General features: G+C 40.6%; 1 non-coding gene across 1 annotated transcript; it reads left to right on the forward strand.

The window, feature by feature from the left end:
• Positions 1–21,900: 21,900 nt before the first annotated feature.
• TRNAR-CCU (transfer RNA arginine (anticodon CCU)) lies at positions 21,901–21,973 on the forward strand. The gene has a single exon. It is a non-coding gene; the product is annotated as a tRNA-Arg (tRNA).
• The last annotated feature ends 1,837 nt before the right edge of the window (positions 21,974–23,810 follow it).

A 23,810-nucleotide genomic window follows, 5' to 3' on the forward strand; every position in this document is an offset into this window, starting at 1 on the left:
TTAAAACCAAAAGTTCCTGCTTAATCTGGCTGTCTCTCTAATTACTAGTCACTTAGCTTAAATTATTAACCATGTCTTCAACTGTGATATATAATACCTATAGGTCTCCAAGCAGGACTCTAATAGAACTATCTAATTCTATTAAACTGCAAACAACTGCCCATTAAATATTTATTAGCCAGCTTGCATTCATTGCAGATAGATTGGAGTGTCAGCAAATCTCTTGGTTCCCTCTTCCCAGAGCTCTGTCACACAGAAGGTTCATCCAAACCAGCTCATCAGAATCATACCTACTGATCAACTGCCAATTACCTCTTTAATGAAAATCAATGGAAACAAAAAGAGTTTAGAAGAACTTACAAGATATGGTATGGATTTTTTAAATACTTGCTTAAATAAGTAAATTGGTTAAAATATAGCTAACTTGATTGTAAACACTTAAGGTTTATTTTACCGCAGGGAAAACTGCTGACGGTTAAATAATTAGATTTTCTTCCTCAGCCTGGTGAATTGCATTTTTAATAAAGGAGTTGAAGATCTGTCAGTTTCAGCCACTCAGGAGTGATGCTTTTTGATGCTGTACTTTCAGGCTAAAATAACTTCTTTCTTAAAGCCATATGAAAGTTAACCTGACACCTTTGGCAGACAGCATGCCTTAAGATGGTAAGCATGTGGGCAGTTTTAGACAATTAGATTATGCAAGATGGCAACTGTTCATTCACTTAAAATGCAAGAACCATCTGGATTCTCCCAGAGGATCTGGGGAAAATGAACAAGGGAAGTCCCTCCTCTAGACAAACCATTTTAACATAAATCATTCAAAACCCAAATTGTAAATCAATTCTTAACAGCAAATGGCCATAATGCAGAATATAGAAGAGGGGCAGGAATATCATCTGACTCTCATTCAACTAGCGTCTCAATAGTCAGAGAAAGTCAGGCAAAAGAAAAACAGGAATTACTATAGCAAATAATCAGTAGTAGCATAAATTTTTGCTTTCTGGTTGCTGTATTTAAAGATTCAACCCCAGACAACTGCCTTGTAGGTTGATTTTTGAGAAAATACCCCTGTCCAGAAGCAAAATAATTAAGATGGACATGAAAACCAACACTAGGAATCTCTAGTCATTAAAAACAAAGCAACGGGAAAATAAATAAATTGTGTTATATTCACACACTGGAATAAAGTATTGCAATACAAATGGACAGACTATTGCAACATGAAAAATGGATTAATTTCATAAACATCATGTTGAATGAAAGAGCTAGACCAAAAAAAAGAACAGATTCTGTGTGACTGAATTTACATAAAATTCAAAAACAGGCAACATTAAGCTATGTTTTAAATAGAGTAGTATTTACCTTTGGGAGTGGGAGAAAAGGTAGTGACTGGGGAGGGGACACAAAGGAGATTTTTGAAGTGCTTGGTAATATTCATGCTCAGTCTACAAGTTGGTTACACAAATCTAGTCCCTTTGGGAAAATTTCTGTACTTCTGAATGTGTGTTATTTTTCAATAAAAAGTTCACTTTCTAATGAAATTGAGCTATTTGTAATGAGGTGGATAGACCTAGAGTCCGTCATACAGAGTGAAGTCAGAAAGAGAAAGACAAATACTGTATGCTAACACATATATATGGAATTTAAGAAAAAAAAATGTCATGAAGAGCATAGGGGTAAGACAGGAATAAAGACACAGACCTACTAGAGAATGGACTTGAGGATATGGGGAGGGGGAAGGGTAAGCTGTGACAAAGTGAAAGAGCGGCATGGACATGTATACACTACCAAACGTAAGGTAGATAGCTAGTGGGAAGCAGCCGCATAGCACAGGGAGATCAGCTTGGTGCTTTGTGACCGCCTGGAGGGGTGGGATAGGGAGGGTGGGAGGGAGACGCAAAAGGGAGGGGATATGGAAACATATGTATATGTATAACTGATTAAATTTGTTATAAAGCAAAAAATAAAAAAATTTTTTAAAAAGTTCACTTTCTAAAAAGTGAAGCAACAGAGCAATTTATTAGTGTGGCCTTAGGCAAGTCACTTATCTCTGGACCTCAAAAGTTCCATCATGTGTAAAATAAGCAGTTGGACAAGATGGTCTTCAGATTTCTATTACAAAAATGCTCTGACTCTATGAAAGATCACTAGTCTCACAAGGACAAAATGAATCAATAAATCTATTCTGACACCAACCTCATTTTAGTAGTCAGATGTCTTCCTCCACCCCCTCACCCTTTCTACACCCTTTACTTAAATAGTAAAAAGCAAGTTTTTAGGCAGCACACTTACAGAGAGAATCCTCCTGATAGATAGATAGATAGATAGGTAGATGATAGGTAGATATGCAGATTCATAGATAGAGATATTCTTATAACACCAGACAAAAAGGAGAGGTAAAGCACTTTCACACACTCATGAATGTGCCCTTCAAGTTTCTTTCAATTTTTCACTCACATGGAAATATTTAACTTTTGAGTTATTTTATCCATGGTTCTGAAATCAGACAGGCATGGACTTATAAGGAATGCAAAACAATCTGCCCTAAAATATCTCTTTGGCCTAGCTACCTAAGTGCCTGATGTTCCCACAATTAGAGTATCTTAGATCAATCAGCCCTTCACCTAGCAAAGAACTGACCTCTGAAGATGTGAGACATAGGACACAAGTTTTGTCCATGTGGGACAGGATGGTAGAGATCAGGAGCCTGGTGCCTCCTTAGAAGACAGGCATTTCCTCACCTGCCCAGAACTAAAAACCAGACAACACTATTAGGGGATGGGACCCAGGTGCTCTCCCACTGTTCATTTCCCACCTAACACCAACTTATTCCTGGTTCTCCTCATGTTTCTCCAAGAAAAAGTCTTGTGACTTCACCATGTGATAAGAAAATAAAATCCCATTAATGGCTTATTTCCCCTAAATAACCACAAGCCACCAAAATAAACTGTTCACTTTTTAAACTATTAGTTATATATACAACACTATAGGAGGACTACTCAGAATTTCCCTTCACTCATTGTAGAAACCTAGGCGTAGATCTCTCTTCTCATAGAATTTTATAAGGACACGTTGCAGTTTCAATGGGGAGTGAGCACATGTCACCAATTCATGGCCAAGATAATGGACAGAAAGAACCTAAATCCCCCAAGCATGAAATATGACAACTTTTAAACTCCCCAGTAGTGTATCTTTTAAAAGGACAAAATAAAGTACAAGTCAAGAATTGTTCTTTAGAGGAATATCCCTAGATCATGTTGTCAGGAAACATAATATGTCATTTCTCCTTAGACTTCAGGTAGAGTAGAAGGGCCTGGAGAATATGAAATGAGCAAGTTACCTGCTGCTGTCTTTTATAAATCTTAAACAGAGACCAAAATTAGTTTGGTTGGATTTCCTTAACAAGGTGCAAGCATCTCTAGAGAACACATTCTCATGAGGCAAAAAAGCTGCCTCTAAATGTCTCTGTTTCATGCACTTCCAGCTGGGATTGGGGATCTGCTCTCTCCTTTAGAAACAAAGGGCTCTGCTGTGCATCTGGGGAAAAGATGGGGAAGAATTATATTCTGGTTTTGGTTTCTTTCTTTCTTTCTTTCTTTCTTTCTTTCTTTATGACTGCATTGAGTCTTCGTTGCTGTGCGTGGGCTTTCTCTACTTGCGGCAAGCGGGGGCTACTCTTTGTTGTGGTGCACAGGTTTCTCATCACAGTGGCTTCTCTTGTGTGGAGCACTGGCTCTAGGTGCATGGGCTCAGTAGTTGTGGCTTGTGGGCTCTAGAGCACCGGCTCAGTAGTTGTGACGCACGGGCTTAGTTGTTCCGCAGCATGTGGGATCTTCCCTGACCAGGGATCGAACCTGTGTCCCCTGCATTGGCCGGTGGATTCTTTTTTTTTTTTTTAACATCTTTATTGGAGTATAATTGCTTTACAATGGTATGTTAGTTTCTGCTTTATAACAAAGTGAATCAGCTATACATATACATATATCCCCATATCTCCTCCCTCTTGCGTCTCCCACCCATCCTCCCTATCCCACCCCTCTAGGTAGCACTGAGCTGATCTCCCTGTGCTATGCAGCTGGCAGGTGGATTCTTAACCACTGCACCAGCAGGGAAGCCCAATAATTATATTTTGAAGGGATATGTTTAGGTGTCAATCTTCTTCTCCAGTCTGTAAAGACAGAGCAATTGTGCAAATACTATTTAACTCATAAAAAATGCCATTGACCTAAGCCCAGTAAAGGAAAATCCTGTGATAAAACAGGCTTTTCCACTCCCAGAAGGTAGAAGCAAGTTGGGAGAAGAGACAAGAACATAAAGAAGAAAGTATAAGAGGGAAACTAGAGCCTTGGCTACAGCCAGAACCATTCCATAAAAAATTCAGAGCTGCATAGATGCTGAGGCCCACAAAATGCTACTCATGGTGTCATCCCTCAAGGACCCTGAGATTTCTAAGCTCTATCCCATATTTATTTTTCTATAATAATAGAAGTTCTATCATGTGTATGGCTACCAGGTTAAAGACTACATTTCTCTGCCTTCCTTAAAGCTGGATGTGGCATGTGACCAGGTACTAGCCAATAGGAGATGCAAGCAGAAGTTACTTATGCAACTTTCTGGTCACACCCTTAAAAAATAAGGCATATGCAATTCTGTTGTTCTTTGCTTCTTCTTACTTGCTGGAATTCAGACATAGTGGTAGGAACTAAAGCACCTATTATGAACCAAGAGTAAGAAAGCACAGGCTAAGCATGGAGGAGCAGCAACACAGAAGGTGCTGAGTCCCCAAGCCATGGACCTACCATATAAACTTGACTGCTTACACTCAGCAGCCAAACCAATATACTAAAACATACAACCACCAATTGGTTCTTCACCATCCTCTGTTCCATTTGGAGTTATGCTTATCCCTCCTCTCAACATTGCCCAGTGCTTCCCATCAAGCATGGATGATTCCCCCATCTAACATCCTGGCACAATGGACTGCCCCCCACCACCACTACCCAGACTGGGGGTTACTACAGATAGACAACTTGCAGGATAGGATCATGGTAGTTTGAATCAAGAGCTCTATCCTAATCAAGGTGGGACCATGATAAACCAGTTTGAAATCATCCACTGAGCCTGGTCAGCAGTGGCTATATTATCCCTGATGACGGCTCAATAGCTTTTTCTCCAGCCAGGAAATTTGAGAGGTGAGTCAGGGCAGGGTTACCTAAATAGATTGTACCTGCCAAGACCTGGTGCCTGAATAAATAAGTGCACGTGGAATGGAAGTTAGGAGGCTGGACTGAAAATAAATTTAACAGACTGCCTCCTCTTTATATACTCCTTTTAATCAGCTGGTTTCACGTGGTTTCACTTTGCAGAGGAGATGTGACTCATGAGCATGCTTGCCAGAGACAGATGCTTTGTGGGTTTTGTTGTGTTAAAAAAAAAAAAAATCTCTCAGATAAGGATCTGCAAGAAATTTGGATGAAAAGAAATGCCAAAGGTAAACATGATTGGAACCAAGGCAGATTTTGGAAGGAAGTTGTACAGGATTTTTATAGACTCGTAGCTCCACAAACTCTTTTCAAAGACATAAAAATAAAAGGTGAATCAGATTTTTACAAATAAAAAAGTCGTCTAGTTCAACTCAGTTTTCCTAAAAATAAATACTTAAGATAGTATATAACACACAGTTGTCAAACAAATATTTATTTTTGTTGTTGTTGAATAAATGATTGCCTGACTAGAAAATAAGAGAGATAAGTGACTTGTTCAAAATTATACAAGAAAGATTCAAGTGAACTAAGATGTCTTAACCCCAAGCCCAATATATTTTCTATGTTGTCTTCTCTCATTATGTGGCATAGGCACTTTAGTTTTTGAAATGAGCACAAAATCTATGCACACACCTTCCTTTTCCTAGTGTCTATTACAGTTAGAACAGTTTTAGCCAAAGGTAACACAACATCTAGCAAAACGCTGTTTAAATCAGAAGAATGTTTTATCGTTTACTTTACAAAAATTCAGAGGTATATTGTCCCAGGGTTGATTTTGATGACTCAACAACATCACCAAGGACCTAAGGACCTTGCACTTGCCCATGCTCCTGTGTTGCTTTCATTTGGAGGGCTATTTCCTCATGGTTGACAAATAGTTGTAGCATGTCTTCTTATCTTCTCTGAAAGCATCCATAGCAGAAAAGAAGGGAGAAAGATACAAATGGCTTCCTTCTCACACCACTCTATTAATAAAAAGCAAAATCATTCCCCAAACCTTCAACATACTTCCCCTTATGCCTCATTAGCCAGAAGTGGATCACGTCCCCACCCTTTGACCAATCACTGGCATAAAGGAATGAATTGTGATAACTGGGTTAGGCCAATGATGATTTCCTTATCGGACCTGGGCTCATACCATCCCAAAGAAATGTGTTAACAAGGAAGAAGGGAAGTGGCTATCTGAAGACATTGATGAGATTCTGCCACATACACAGATTGCCTTGGCAGCTCTACTGAAGACTAAGCCCACAGGTATTATATCCCAACAATGCTAGATGTAGAAGTATGAATTCAACTCAACAAATACTCGTCAATCCCTTTCTATTCTCCAGGTTCCACACAGACCCTGCAACTAAAACTACAAATAGGACTGACACTTTTCTTAACCTCAAAGAGTTCACTATACAGTGGCAGATGAAGACCACTAAATAGGTTACTACAATCCCAACATGACATGTGCTCTTAAGGGAAGGTGCCTACACACCCATGAGATAATAAAGAAGACCTAACTAGCCCACATACAGACAGTCAGGGAAGACTTCCAAAGAGCAGGTGTCATCAACAGAATAAGTAGAAGTTAGCATAGAGATGCTATGGAACAAGCAGAGTTCCAGATAGAAGACTCAGGATAGGCCAAATGCAAAAGACAAATGAGAATACAATGAGTCTGAAGGCTCAAAAAAAGAAAAAAATTCAGTAGGACTAAATCACTGAACATAAGGCAGAGAGACCAAGTGAGACTAAAGAGGTAAGAGCTGGTATGCCAATTAGTCCTATTTCAAGTTTTTGCCAGTTTGATAAAGGATTCGCCATGACAGCTGTAGGTGGAGTCACAGGTGTGAAAACAACTAAAAGGCAGAAGGCACAGAGGTGACCTCCCCCAAGGAAATGGATCATGACATTGCTACTTGGTGACTTGCAATTCCCTTTGCCAATTCTCCACCTATCGAGGCTATTACAGACTAGGCTGAAAATAATGTACCAGTTCAGAGTGTCGACAGCTCTCAGCATAAGGGCTAGTGTGGGTAATGAGTGTGCTTTGACAGCCCAAGGTCAGGTATTTAACAATATTCCAGAGTTTAAGTATGATACACTGAGCACTGTTTTAGCTCCTTACTAAAGGCTCACAGCTGCTAATATTTACAGAAATAGGAAGCAATTACAGTCTGCTGCCACAGGAGGAACTTAAATAATTTAAGACTCATAATGCCTCTGATTCTTTGCAAGCCATCTTTTCTCCAGAACCAGCTGCTTCTAGTTCTCAGAAAGCCCTCTGTTCAGAAGGCAGAGTCGTCCTGATGCACAGCCCTGCTTTCACTTGCCCAAAAACTCAAGCACACAGCTTTTTGGCATCCATAACATTTCTCCCACACTTGTTCTTCAGCTCTGGAAAGGGCCCCTTTTCTCACCAGCCATGAAACTCCACAGCCATCTGCCTGGGCTAATCTGGGCAAACTGGGATGAGCAGAGAGAACCATACTGTGATTTCACAAATTAAACTACTTTATTTCAGTAGCCATTTTCATGACACGGATGTGGTGGGACAAGATAAGAGAAGAAGAAAGGGGAATGGGGGAGAAATTGAGTATGTTGAATGCCAGACAGAAGAAAGTCAAATTTGCAGCGCTCCAAGTTTCCGTGTGAACCGTGAGAATCTCTCCTGATGATTCCGTTGTGGACACAGCTCTTTCCCCTAACGGTCTACAAGCTGATGAGTGGGGTAAGAAAATGTAGACAGTTATGAATTTTTTTAATGGAAATGTAGATTCATAAGTTTCTAATATTAGCCTATAAAATGACCTTTGCAAGACTGAGAGAACACTGGGATATCTGCTTCCATTATAAAGTTTTAAAAAATGACTAAGAAAGTAACTGATAAGGTTATTCCACCTGAGGATAGACAGTTTTTATAGGAAAGGTGTTCTAGGATCTTTGGCTTCCACAATCTCACATTCATCATCACAGTTTTCTTGGGAGGATATCTGACTAGAAGGGAAAGAGCATGTTTTCTGGCACCCAACCTATTAGCTGTCAAATCCCAGCTCTACCCTTTTCTGGCTCCAAACTGTGGGTGGTGATTCCATGTTTCTGAGCCTCAGTTTCTACATCTGCAAAATGGAGATGACCTAATAAACATGTTTTAATGAGAATCAAATTACTTTAATGCAAGTAACTTGGACAAAGAACTTAACACTGTCTAGTCTATAGAAAGCATCCAATGAAGCCTGGCTCCTGCCCTTCCCTTCCAATACATGTTCTTCCATTTTTCTTGTCAGGGTCATATGTATACCTTTCCAATGGCTGCAGCCATTGGGAGAAATGCTAATCAGTTCCTCCTGTTTGTACACTGAAAAATACAGAAACACTTTTTTATGTCTGAAAGGGCCCTGTTACAGTTTGAATTGTGTCCCACCAAAGTTTGCATGTTAAAGTCCTCACCCACAGTACCTCACAAGGTGACCTTATTTGAACTAGAGTTGTGGCAGATGTAATTAGTTAAGTTAATACAAGGTCATTCTAGAATAGGGTGGGTCCCTAATCCAATATGTCTGGTAACCTTATTAAAAGAACACCATGTGAAGAGACAGGCCCCCAAAGAGAATGCCACGTGAAGATGAAGGCAGAGATCTGAGCGATGCAGCAGAAGCCAAGGAATGCCTCATTGTCAGCAAACCACCAGAAGCTAGGAGAAAGGCATGGAATGCTTCCTCCTAGCCCTGAGAAGGAACCACCCCTGCTGACACTTTGATCTCAGGCTTCTAGCCTCCAGAACTGTGAGACAATAAACTATGAGTGTTTAAGCTACCCATTTGTAGTACTTGGTTATGGCAGCCCCAGCAGACTAATACAGTCCCACTGCTAAAGTCATTTTCTACTCAGTGTACACATTAATAGCTTTCACCATTACAACATTTTTTTTTTTTTTTTTTTTGGCGGTACATGGGCCTCTCACTGTTGTGGCCTCTCCCGTTGTGGAGCACAGGCTCTGGACGCACAGGCTCAGCGGCCACGGCTCACGGGCCTAGCCGCTCCACAGCATGTGGGATCTTCCCAGACCAGGGCACGAACCCGTGTCCCCTGCATCGGCAGGCGGACTCTCAACCACTGCACCACCAGGGAAGCCCCATTACAACATTTTTTATAGGTTGCCAATAACTTTAGGTCTTTTGAGTGAACATTCAATTATACCCTGTGCAAATACCATAGCTGACATGGATCATTCAGGTTGGCTGAGAACACAGAGGTCCTTAGTCATTGTCTCCTTTACTCCCAAAGTATTTTGATTAAAAGGTCTCACTGGCTCTATTTATTTACCTGTTTTTCTTTTCCTCTAGGCTTCAAGGTCCTTGAAAGCAGAAACTATGTCTCACTCATCTTTGTATCCCTGGCAGAAAGATGGGGAAGGGGTGTAACATTTGTTGAACATCTGACTTTGCCAAGCATTCTAAACTTAGTTCCACAAACTGATCTGAGTGTCCACCACATGCCAGACCACTTCCCCAAACCAGGAGAGGAAAGTATCAAGGTCTTCATCTTATGAAAGGAGTAATCAGGTTCAGAAAATTAAGATGGAAGTGGTGAAGGCCTTTTTTCTTTTTAATGGTATTTTGCAACATGATTTCAGGAAATACAAAATATGAGTCCAATGCAGAAGCTCTCCTGGAACTTGGACTCAGAGAAGGCAAGGAAGAATTAGAGAGAAAGAGTAGGTGAAAGATGTCATCTCCCAATAAATTCCCATAAGTAAACCATACATTGTAAACAAACCACAATGAGTGACAACACAGTTCTGACCCTGAGAAAATGTAGGTAGAATCTAGAATAGTTATGTCTCAGAAGAAATGTCTGACCCAGAAAGACTCATTCCCCTTCTAAATTGTTCAATACTTATTAATTGTATCCTGTGAACTAAAATGCTAAGTTAAAATCATGCCTTACCTTTTACTATTCAACACATGAGAGTGTAGCAGATAATTATTTCAAAGGCAAAACAACTGGATGAAATTCACGTATGTATGTAGGTCAAATTTAGATAGATAGATAGATAGATGATAGATAGATCAAATCCATATATGAATGCAGATATTATGAGAAATATTAAGTCCTTTCAAAAATCTGAATACTTTGTCTCAAAATAGTGGTATTATTAATGGGAAAGCATTTTTTCTGTACCTTTGAAAAGTTCATGGCATAGAATTTTCTCATTTGTTATTTTTTTAAGTTTTGTGTCATGATATCTTACATATCAAGACACACACACACACACCCCAGACGTATGTACTAACACAAATAAGGAATACCCTTGAGTATCACCACTACATGCACTCCCAACCCCTGCTGCTTTCCTTGATCACAAAGATCCATCCCTTCAGGATGACTTGGGACCAATCTGGACATGTGAGTGCCTAATGGCTATGGTCTAAATGTTTGTGTCCCCCCCCCCAAATTCCTAACCTCAATGATAATGGTTTTAGGAGGTGTGGCCTTTTGGAGGTACTTAAGCCATGAAGATAGAGCCCTCATGAATAGGATTAGTGCTTTATAAAATAGGCTCCAGAGAGATCCCTGACCCCTTCCACCATGTGAGGACACAGCAAGAACCTGACTATGAACCAGGGAAAAGGCTTTCACCAGAATCTGACCATGCTGGTCCTTGATCTTGGACGTCCTTAATCTTGGACGTTCCAGCTTCCAGGCTGTGAGAAATAAGTTTCTGTTGTTTATAAGCTACCCAATCTGTGGTATTCTATTCTAGTAGCCCAAATGGACTAAGACACTGATCAACTTTGACAGACACCCTCTGAGTTTGACATTTCTTTTGCCCACTTCACTACTTATTAGTTGGTTTTCTTCCCTTCCAGGCTTCTTATTTACTGTATTATTCCATGAAGAGGGGACACAGAACCAACTTTATACAATCCTGCAGAAACTCTAAAAAGTACCTCCATGTCAGGCCCTTGAACCAAATCCAGCACTTCAGCTCTTGCCTGCAGGTTTCCAAATCCCTTCTAAGGAACTCAAGGAAGATCTCAACTATGAACATTCATGGAGAATTGGTACTAAATCAGTACCAAACTAGATGCTTAATGATTAACTATATGCCCTTGATAAAATATTCAATCTCATCATTGCCTGGCAGTCATGGCTTGCTTTAGAACACCTCTCAAAAGGGATGGCAAAGCATAACCAATTTTAGAAACCATCTACTTCTCTAAAGGAAAACATATATAAGCAATGAAATTCAATATTTACACTGAATTCTTTTTCAAAGAAACCATGAGCTCTCTGAGGACAGAAACCATATATTTTTTTTATCCTGAATACCCATCACAATGTTTGGTACACTGTATGCTTCAGTAAATGCTGGGCAGGCTGACTGAATGGCAGAGAAGGTACTGAGACATATACAAGTTAAAGACCAAGGCTAACATCACAGGTGGACAAGAGTCATTACAAGTACATCTATTTGCATATCAATTTCCAAAACGAGTGGAAGTGTTTTTGATGTTCGCCTTGAACAAGGCTCTAAGGATATGAAAGTAGTAACTTACCAAGCCTGATTCTTTAGTGCCAAAATGTAAGAAACTCAATTGTTCCTGCAAAACCTAAGCACAGTTTAATTTAAAATGACAACTCAGAAACTTAAGGCTTAACCACGTCAACTGAACAATTAACTTCTTTATTTGAAACATACAATATACTTGAATTACATTTACTAATCATTCTACTCTGTTACACATTAGAGGCTTTTGAGTTATACAAGGAGCATAAATATTGCTTGTGCTTTTAAACTTTTCTAAATACAAGAAATTGCATACTCAGTAATACAGGGAGGGATGACATAGAAAGTCCTTGTGATCCAGTATCACTACTAACTCTCGGATGCTTTTTCTTCCATGTTTTTTTCATTTAAGATCACATAACATTTAGCTTTAAAAAAGGGGATCCTATACATTGTTTTGTAACTTGCTTTTTTCATTTTCTTTGTCTGTCTTTAATGCCTATAGTTTTTAAAATCAGATAAAAATGTTAAATGATTAGCTGTCAAACCTATATTGACAACCACGTACTGCTTATTTTTGATAAGTAATGAACAATTTCATGATTTGTACATTTCAACACCTCAGTCAAGCTGAGGCGATGTGAACAAAGATGGATCTCTGTTCAGAAATATATTGAAACCTAAAACTCAGGTATTATAGCAGAGCTCAAGAGATTGTCAAAATGTTGAAATTTTTAATATAGGCTGACCCTGGGTGACTCTGATTGACCCAAACCCTTTGCTCATAAGGTAAGAGTCTCTATTACCATGTCAGTTCACCAGTTGGGATGTTGACTTTCTGACATTAGGGGTGAGAGTAGGGGAGGAGAGAAAGAAAAAACTACCCATTCAGACACTGTAGTATATTACCAGCAGATTCCCAGACATACTGTGGCATACAAGCCCATCAATTATCTAAACTCCCAGCAAGTTCAAATAAAACAATAAACAAAGAAAAGGTCATCATATAACAGCAAAACAAGTCAGGGAAAACAGCTGCCAGTGTCAGGTAATGCTTGATCCAATCTAAGGCAGAAAATATCAAGAGAGGTTAAGACTGCTTATTGGCTTTAAATCTGTAGGTGGTGCATTCTCTCTGAAGCTGCAGTGCCCAGAAAGGCAGTAATCAAAACCAGTAACCCAGTGGCCCTTTCAACCATGGCTCTCCCTCCCATAATGGGTTGTCAACACCTATTCGTGGGCTCAGAAGCCTGCAGTTTGGGTTATGGTCTATGAAACATTAGAATGGGATCCTGAAAAGACACAAAAGCTAAAACTGTGATTTACAAATTCTTCATGAGGCTCTCCTTTGGGAGAAAGTAATGTGATCTGAAGCTCAGATCCAGAATGAATCTCTATCTCAGGCAACATAAAGAGTGATTAAGGTTATGCTGGTCTGTCTAAAACCCAGATAAATGATTATGATATTTCCAGATTTCAGTTTCAGAGGTTGGTCTAACTTCATTGCTAGAAGTGCTTTGACTAGAAAGGAAGCAAGGCAATTAAAAGTTGAAGTCATCACATCTTTAAATACTGAGATAAATAACGAATACTATTAAAATGGTTTTTAAGTTCGGGTTATCAAAATTCCTGCTACTAATGTATTTTGAGTGCTTTAACGCATACTGCTGAAATTTTGACTTTCTCCTAATTACCTGTATACCTTAGTGATGAAAACTGACGAGGTCATTTCATCCCCTTACTTAAAATCCTTCAATGACACCAAGTCCAAATGCCTTATTATGTCCAAATAAGTCCTTCCTGATCTGGGCACAGCCTCAGGGTTCCCCTCCTCAACAATCCTCAGTGTACAAGGCACATTCAGCTGTGTGCTGCTACTTACAAATCCCCAATTTGTGCCATACTGTTTCACATATCTCTGTCTTGCATGTGCTGCTCACCTGGCCAGGAAAACCCTTCCAAATTCCCCAACCCTCCCTTTATCCCAACTCGACCTCCAACTCTTCCAGGCAAACATTTATTCACCACTACTTTAATCAAACAGAGCCACAAAATGGGGCTGACTCTGGAGCTGATAACTTGGATTTGCATCCTGCTTCTACCATCCAGTAGTTACTCAGCTACTCTGTGTCTTTATTTCCTCATCACCGAGATGTGAGGAGGAATAATACCTAGAGATGTTGAGAGGTTTAAAGGAGGTAAGACTTTATAGGTAGCTTTTGAGAACACACTAAGTATTCAAAAACTATTAGCTATTGTCACTAGCATCCTCATCATCACTCTCTCTTAAGACCCCAGTTAGGGACTTCCCGGTGGTCCAGGGGATAAGACTCCAAACTCCCAATGCAGGGGGCCTGGGTTCGATCCCTGGTCAGGGAATTAGATCCCACGTGCATGCCGCAACTAAGAGTCCACACGCCACAACTAAGAAGCCTGCATGCTACAACTAAGTTCCCGCATGCCGCAACAAAGTTCCCACGTGCCGCAATGAAGATCCAGAACAGCCAAAAATAAATAAACTAATAATAAATAAATAAATATTTCTTTTTTAAAAAAGACACCAGTTAAAGCTCCTTTAAAATTTTTTGCACAGCAAAGGAAACCATAAACAAGACGAAAAGACAACCCTCAGAAAGGGAGAAAATCTTTGCAAATGAAGCAACTGACAAAGAATTAATCTCCAAAATTTACAAGTAGCTCACTTTCAAAAAAAAAGAAACCCAATCCAAAAATGGGCAGAAGACCTAAATAGATATTTCTCCAAAGAAGATATACAGATTGCCAACAAACATATGAAAGGATGCTCAACATCACTAATCATTAGAGAAATGCAAATCAAAACTACAATGAGTTATCACCTCACACTGGTCAGAATGGCCATCATCAAAAAATCTATAGACAATAAAGTTTGGAGTGGGTGTAGAGAAAAGGGAACCCTCTTGCACTGTTGGTGGGAATGTAAATTGATACAGCCACTATAGAGAACAGTATGGAGGTTCCTCAAAAAACTAAAAATAGAACTACCATACGCCCCAGCAATCCCACTACTGGGCATATACTCTGAGAAAACCATAATTCAAAAAGAGTCATGTACCACAATGTTCATTGCAGCACTATTTACAATAGCCAGGACATGGAAGCAACCTAAGTGTCCATAGACAGATGAATGGATAAAGAAGATGTGGCACATATATACAATGGAATATTACTCAGCCATAAAAAGAAACGAAATTGAGTTATTTGTGGTGAGGTGGATGGACCTAGAGTCTGTCATACAGAATGAAGTAAGTCAGAAAGAGAAAAACAAATACCGTATGCTAACACATATATATATGGAATCTAAAAAAAAAAAAAAAGGTTCTGAAGAACCTAAGGGCAGGACAGGAATAAAGACGCAGACGTAGAGAATGGGCTTGAGGACACGGGGAGGGGGAAGGGTAAGCTGGGACGAAATGAGAGAGTAATATTGATATATATACACTACCAAACATAAAATAGATAGCTAGTGGGAAGCAGCTGCATGGCACAGGGAGATCAGCTCGGTGCTTTGTGACCACCTAGAGGGGTGGCATAGGGAGTGTGGGAGGGAGACGCAAGAGGGAGGGGATATGGGGATATATGTATAAGTATAGCTGATTCACTTTGTTATACAGCAGAAACTAACACAACAATGTAAAGCAATTATACCTCAATAAAGATGTTAAAAAAAAAAAGCTCCTTTCAAAAAAAGAAAAACAGGGCTTCCCTGGTGGCGCAGTGGTTGAGAGTCCGCCTACCGATGCAGGGGACGAGGGTTCGTGCCCCGGTCCGGGAGGATCCCACATGCCGCGGAGCGGCTGGGCCCGTGAGCCATGGCCGCTGAGCCTGCGCCATGGCCGCTGAGCCTGCGCGTCCGGAGCCTGTGCTCCGCAATGGGAGAGGCCACAGCAGTGAGAGGCCCGCGTACCAAAAAAAAAAAAAAAAAAAAAAACAGCTCTTGGCCAAATACAACCTCGTCTCCCAAACATATTGATTACTTACTCTTTTGTTCTACCCCTGAAACTTGGACATACTTCTAATGCAGTTCTCATATGGAATCACAAGTATTTCTTTTACATATCTGTTCCCTCCCTGAAATTTTCTCAAGAACAGGAACCATGTCTCATTAATCTTGTATTCTCAGTGCCTAGTGGTGCCTGACACATGGGAGATACAAAAATAAGTATTAGCTGAATGAATAAATAATTGAATGAGTTCCTAAAAAAACAAGTGAAAACCGAATACTGATCAATCAAATCATGTTTAACTATTCTAAGGAAATTTGATATTCAGAGAAATCATAAGAAAAATTCAAGGACTGGATGAAATAATGGAAAGCACATAGATTTAGGAGTCAGGCCTACCTGAATTAGAGTCCTGGTTGTTCTCTTACAAGTTTTATGACATGGGCCAAGTTATTTAACCTCTGGGAAAGTCTGCTTCCTTTTTAGGTAAGAAGATAACATCTACCTCACAAGTTAAACAATAAATAAGAAGATACAAGCAAAGTACCTGGGCTTACAAGCAAGTGTTCATTCACTTATCATTTCCCTTGGCCTTTAATGTAGAACTATATTTGTATATTTCATTATTACTTCATCTTTGGGTTAAATTTGGATCTGCTAAAATGCTTCATACAACTGTACCATCATAGTAGTCAAGTTTTGTTTTCTTGTCCTGTATCCACATTTTTTAACACCTGGACATATACACCCCATGTGCAACCAAATTCATGGATTTGTATACTATGGACAAGTGTTCTTTGCTTTATTTCAACTACTATATTTTCCTTCTGCTCAAACCACTAATTTCAACCTCAGAATTTGGAAGGTAAGTAAGTAATCATTATCTGAGGTTCCAGGAACACATGCTTAGACCTAACCCTGCAAATGCTAATATATTCTTTACCATTGCATTACCAATAAATTGATCAGCTCCGTATATCTAAGGAAGATAGAGCTGCAAAAAAGAGAAGACAGAACTAAAGGAAACACACGACAAATCCCATCTCTTTTGTTAATTTGACTAGGTCTGACCATGATGATACAAATTCTTCAGTCACTCAGTTTTTTTAAAAAATGGATTAAATATTTTTTTTTCCAGGCTTCCCTGGTGGCGCAGTGGTTGACAGCCCACCTGCCAATGCAGGGGACATGGGTTCGAGCCCTGGTCTGGGAAGATCCCACGTGCTGCAGAGCAGCTGGGCCTGTGCGCCACAGCTGCTGAGCCTACGCTCTGGAGCCCGTGAGCCGCAACTACTGAGCCCGCGTGTTACAACTACTGAAGCCCGCGTGCCTAGAGCCCGTGCTCAACGACAAGAGAAGCCACTGTAATGAGAAGCCCGCATACCGCAAAGAAGAGCAGCCCCTGCTTGCCGCAACTAGAGAAAGCCCGTGCGCAGCAACGAAGACCCAATGCAGCCAATAATAAATAAATTAAATAAATAAATTTATATTTTTTAAAAAAAGGGCTTCCCTGGTGGCGCAGTGGTTGAGAGTCCGCCTGCCGATGCAGGGGACACGGGTTCATGCCCCGGTCCGGGAAGATCCCACATGCCGCGGAGCAGCTGGCCCCGTGAACCATGGCTGCTGAGCCTGCATGTCCGGAGCCTGTGCTCTGCAACGGGAGAGGCCACAACAGTGAAAAACCCACGTAATGCAAAAAAAAAAAAACAAAAACAAAAAAACATTTTTTTCCTACCATAAGATAAGTTACTCATGAATTTCAAACAAGTGTACAGGTTTGTCAGGGAAGTTTTTAAGAAAGGAGGGTACGGTAGGAATGACAGAGTTTCTGGTTTCACAAGTTCAAGGCACTCCCAGTTTATCTGTAACCATTCTTACCTTTCATTCTTGCTTCAAGAATAAAGGGAGCGGGCTTCCCTGGTGGCCCAGTGGTTAAGAATCCACCTGCCAATGCAGGGGACACAGGTTCAAGCCCTGGCCTGGGAAGATCCCACGTGCCACAGAGCAACTAAGCCCATGTGCCACAACTACTGAGCCTGCGCACCTAGAGCCCATGCTCTGCAACAAGAGAAGCCACCGCAATGAGAAGCCCGCGCACCACAACGAAGAGTAGCCCCTGCTCGCCGCAACTAGAGAAAGCCTGTGCGCAGCAATGAAGACCCAATGCAGTCAAAAATTAAAAAATAAATAAAACACAAATTTTTAAAAAAAGAATAAAGGGAGCAAGAAGAAGATGATATCGATGTTACTATTGATAAACAGAGAAACTGAATTAAAACCAGCCAAAATCTTGAGATTCACTGGACAGACTTGAATCATACGTAGATATCAAACTGTTCATTTAGCCTCTAAAGCCTAAATTTAATAAAACTGCAAGGATGGAGAAATGGGAACCCCCATAAGGTGAGTATGGACATACAGCGTCATCTACCTTTTAATATTATGTAGCATCATCCATTGTGTCCATTGCAGATGCAAGTGTCATTAAAATTAGAAAACACACAATCCCCCTTCAGCTTCTCCAAAACCCCAAAACGTCATGATTGCTAATGAGTGGATGGCTTACCTTTACTAGATTCCAATTCTTGAGGACGTCAACAGACACACAGGCTAATAGCTGTATTTGGCTTATCAGAGGAATAGAAAAAGAGGAATAAGAAACTTTGCAGAAGTAACTAATACTACAGTAGTGTGGCTATTAACAAATGCCCCCAAAGTAGAACTTAGATCCAGAGAAATGCAACTTTACTTAAAGCATCAGCTACAAAATAAAAGAGTTGGGGCTTCCCTGGTGGCACAGTGGTTGAGAGTCCATCTGCCAATGCAGGGGACATGGGTTCGTGCCCTGGTCCGGAAAGATCCCACATGCCGTGGAGCAGCTAGGCCCGTGAGCCATGGCCACTGAGCCTGCGCGTCCGGAGCCTGTGCTCTGCAACGGGAGAGGCCACAACGGTAGGAGGCCCGCGTATAAATTTTAAAAATAAATAAATAAAAGAGTTGGCCTATCAACACCACATAGTGAAATCTAATCAAACTGAAAAGAACAGTTGATCTGTCTTCAAGAGAAAATGAGGAGGTCGTGGATAATATCTTTAACATATGGGTGGCTGGGTACAGTAAATGACTGTCGCACAGAAGGTTTATCTGTAAACATTGCAGCAAGTCTGGGGTTTTTAACTGCAATATATGGCTGGTTTCAATCAGCTGCTGCTAGCAGGAAATCTATGGCCCATAGGAGCAATTACCCATCTCTTGACTGAAGCACAGGGCAATTATAAGCTACGGAAGTACACTCACGATGCTGGAGCACTTGACAGTATGGTGCTAATGGAATTTGGACAGGAAACAGTGTTTGGACCTACGTTTCTCAGTTTTAACCCCCTCCTCAAATCCTTTCATATTTCTCTTATCTCACAACATGGCAGCACAGAGAAATTGTGGTCTGCAAAAGCAGTGTCATCTTCACCCAAAATACAGACAACAGGGTTTTCTCTCCCCTGTACCCCCCCCACAGCCCCTTGAAATTATTACATTCATCCTGATTTTTCAAAATGCATCATGCCTTGCTCTGTGGTTTTACAGATTTCTTACCCAAGTGTCATATTCAGCATTTGGTGCTCATTACTGACTAAATCAATTAGCCAAATTAGGACTTCTAATCTCAAGGAAGTGAAGAGAAACTTGTCAGGGAAATAAATGGGGAAATAATTACTCTTTTATGTCACTGTGCAAAAATATGTCAACTAGGTATCCTTAAAGAAGTAACTTCTCTAAGATTAGAGAAAGGAAAATGAAAGATAGTAAGTGGTCTGTCAGTTAACCTTCCATCCTCATTACGTTTCTTTCTTTTTTTTAAAATTAATTTATTTGTTTGTTTTTATTTTTTTGGCTGTTTTGGGTCTTCGTTGCTGTGTGCGGGCTTTCTCTAGTTGCGGTGAGCGGGGGCTACTCATTGGGTGGCTTCTCAGGTTGCAGAGCACGGGATCTAGGCCCACGGGCTTCAGTAGTTGTGGCACGCGGGCTCCAGAGCGCAGGCTCAGTAGTTGTAGCGCGTGGGCTTAGCTGCTCTGCGGCATGTGCGATCTTCCCGGGCCAGGGCTCGAACCCATGTCCCCTGCACTGGCAGGAGGATTCTTAACCACTGCGCCACCAGGGAAGCCCCATTACATTTCTTTCTAACAGAAGACCTAATGTGCTAAGCATCATATTAGGTGCTTAAGTGCATTGTCTCATCCAGCCTCACAATAACTCCAAAGCAGGTACTACAATCATCCTCATTTAAAGAATGAGATAATGGAGACTCAGTATGAGTAATTTCCTCAAGGCGTCACAGCTAAACACACTGTGGAATCGGGACTTGAATCTGATCTGTATCAGTCCAAACCCTAGCTCTCAAATACCCTAGCATTCTGCCCCTGCTATTATTGGGCGACTCTGTGAGAGGAGATGAATAATTGGCAAAGTCACTCTGTTATGCTCCCATGATAGACATTAACAATGAATCCCAGCATCCTTTCCCACTGAGTGTAGACAGGACCGTAGAATCTCTCTCATCACAGTATTTCAGGGAGCCAACAGTCTTCAATTCTTATGCCAACTTCAGTTTAGAATTCCTCAGCACAGTAGCCTTGGCACAGTACTTGACCTATTAGTAGGCAATTCAATAAATGTAGATTTTAAGAGATCATTGTATAGAAGGAACATAGGCACCTTCATTAGACCCAAAGTGACCAGGGTTTAACTTGTGGCTCTGCCGTGTATTACTCACATGCTTTAAGCAACTTATCTAACTCTGGGTCTTAGTTTCCTCAGCTGTAAGGGAAGGATGGTACAACCTACCTCACAAAGCTGTGTTTAGGATCAAATGAGATGGACTCTGAGTTGAGGTAACTGACCCTCCAGAAATACTAGGCCTCTTAATAATAACGAAAGTTTATTAGGTTTGCATAAAACTACTAGCATCCCCAAAGACCAAAATAGATAAGAGCTATGTTCCTAAGAAGGAAGAATGGAATTAAAAATAATGGAGTATTGGGCCTCCCTGGTGGCGCAGTGGTTGAGAGTCCGCCTGCCGATGCAGGGGATACGGGTTCGTGCCCCGATCTGGGAGGATCCCATATGCCGCGGAGCGGCTGGGCCCGTGAGCCATGGCCGCTGGGCCTGCGCGTCCGGAGCCTGTGCTCCGCAACGGGAGAGGCCACGACAGTGAGAGGCCCGCATACCACAAAAAGAAAAAAAAAAATAATAATAATGGAGTATAGTGAGTATCCTGGAAATGGGACTGTGAAAGAAAGTTAAGAGACTTGAAAAAGACATATAAGGTCCTGAATTGAGTTAGAAAAACAAAAAGACCACCCCTGGGGAATGGATGGTGGGGTGGGATACCTTTATTATATCAGGGCATGTGACTCAGAGGAAGAAAATATAAGGAAAAAATAATCAATTTCTTACTTCTAGGTCTTGGACCCAGCTAGCAAGACTGAATCTTTGTTCTGGTCAATTGAGAAACTCCTAAGAGAGCACAGTAATATATAGCATAAACTATGAGTTAATTTTAAGATAAGTGATCCTCCCCAGACTACTGGTGACCCTGTCTTTCTGGGGAATCAGATAGAGACCCGACCATATATCATGGGTGGGGAAGGGGGCAATCAAGCACAATGCCCAGCTCACAGGAAGTGCTCATGATTAATGCATATTGATTTTCATCCTTGTATCCCTTAAGAAAGAAGAAAACCTGGGCTTGGACTTGTTTCTCCAAGTGCACCTTGGTTTCTGCCTACATGGAAATGTACCATTTCTGCCCTGGTCCTTATAGCTAAGTAGCTTCCAGGTGAGTGGAAGCAATAGTGTGCCTGATACAGTTTCCAAAGGGTCCTGCAACAGAGGATTGGGGTTGTCTTTTTTTCCCTCTTTTTATTCCTGTATTTCCTATTTCTCAAGACATTAGGAAAGCGGAGAAGATGCTCTACAAGACAAATCTCAATTCATCCAGCAGATCAAATCTGGAGAGAAGTGGACAGCACTGAGTTGCTTAATCCCACGAGTCCCCCAACTGCATGGCACAGTCGTCTTCCAGGCTCTAGTGGCGATAGAGAGGAGTAGATGCAAAGAAGCCAAAAATATTCATAAAACTGAGTCAGGGACTTCCCTGGTGGTCCAGTGGCTAAGACTCCGCACTCCTAATGCAGGGGGCCCAGGTTCGATCCCTGGTCAGGGAACTAGATCCCACATGCTGCAACTAAAGATCCCACACACTGCAAGGAAGATCCTGCGTGTCACAACTAAGACCCGGCGCATCAAAATAAATAAATAATTTTTTAAAAACTGAGTCATAAAAGAATTGATGAATTACACTTACTCTCACAGAGCTGGTTTGGAAAAAAAATGACAGAAATATATTGGAAAAAAATGTACAGTACATTGCAAGAAGCCCAAACTATCAGGTTTACTGCGTGGTCAACACCTCTGACTGTATTTCACGTCCTCTTTTCCCTTTATTATTTTTTTTCCTCTTCTGTCATTCATGATTCAAGGCCTGAGTTTAGGGATTAGGACACACCATGTCACTTTGCAGTTATGGATTATTCTCACTGATGCCTAAATTCCCCCTCCCCCTCCATTAAAACCTCCCTTCTTGCTGAGAGCACCTATTTCTGATTCTCATTAGGTTTATTCTATAGATCAGAAATGTTTGTGCTAAAAAGTCCATAGATGCAGATTTTATGGAAATCTGATGACACTCTTATTCCAATATTTATAAAATGCTTCTCTGAAGAAAATACAAGTAAGATTTGGGATCTTTAAGACACTAACTGCTAAGGTTTTCAACTATGATATGACTTCACTTGAGTTATTGAAAACAAAGCAATAGAAAGATGCTTTGATGGATTTAGAAAGGTCAAATATCTTTGGTGACACTAGATATTCAACTCTGTGACAGTCAACCTCATTTTTATGACAAAATATTTCAGTATTTTTTCCTTGGTTCACAGATGCTCTCTTTATCTCATATTATACATTCACAAGGCATAGTGTTGTGTTATGACATTCATTCTGGTCTCCTTAGCCTCCTGGCTGCCTACCCCTTTCCATTACCTTACCAGAAAAGTAGCCACAAAATTAAGGGAAAATATCCAGCTTAAAGGGCAAGGATTTCTAGTAGTGGGAAAAGAGTGGGAAATGAATTGTTTCAGACCAAAAGCAATTATATTTTGAAGGCAGAAGCAGACATCTTCTGGCACAACTGTCAAGACGTTACAAAAAGATTAAAGGAGTTTTTTTATTTTTGTCATTTAAAATCTGTTTCTGGTTCTCAAAAAAAAAAAGGTCTGCTGTTCAGTTTGTGATTTTTAATAAGATTTCTCAATAGACGCACTGCTTTTTAAAAAAAGTGTAAGGAAAAAAGAAGCAAAAAATCGAAGGCCATGTAGCAAATACAGCAATGACTTTGACATAGTATCATTCATTTTCACCATTCTGGTGGATTTAGACAAGATTTTTGTAGGAGGTTATACCCTATACAATAACCTGTCAACAAAATATACTTTTTGCAGAGACTTTTCAGGATTTAGGATTCTATTGGGGTTAAAGTAGAAACACCAGATTAATTTCTTTCAAAACTCTGGGAACTTTTGCTCAAGGAGGCAAAGGATGGTATTTTTCACTGTTAACAGTGTGCAAACCTCTCCCTAAGCTCCAAATGCCCAGAAACTATTTCATCCCCGTTCTTTGGGATATTGGCTCCCTCAATTCTTCATTAAATACTGATTATCAAGCTCCAGCTGAAGAGACACAAGAGGGTATCTTGAAGAACTAACTGAGGTTATTCAGTCAAAAGGGCCGTGATTTCCAGTGATTATCCTCTACCTTGTTCCCCACCTTTATGACATGGAAATTGTTTTGGAACTTGTTCACAGCCAAATTCTCTCCATGGCAGCTGAGCCATCACCAGTTCTCTTTCATCTTTCTCATTCTCCCCATCTTCACGACATTCTTCATCTCTTTCCATTGTTGGAGTTTAACGTATTCTTTTCAAAGGCTTCTCTTCTGGCCTCT

Source organism: Mesoplodon densirostris, chromosome 3 (assembly GCF_025265405.1).
Source record: "Mesoplodon densirostris isolate mMesDen1 chromosome 3, mMesDen1 primary haplotype, whole genome shotgun sequence".
NCBI lineage: Eukaryota > Metazoa > Chordata > Mammalia > Artiodactyla > Ziphiidae > Mesoplodon > Mesoplodon densirostris.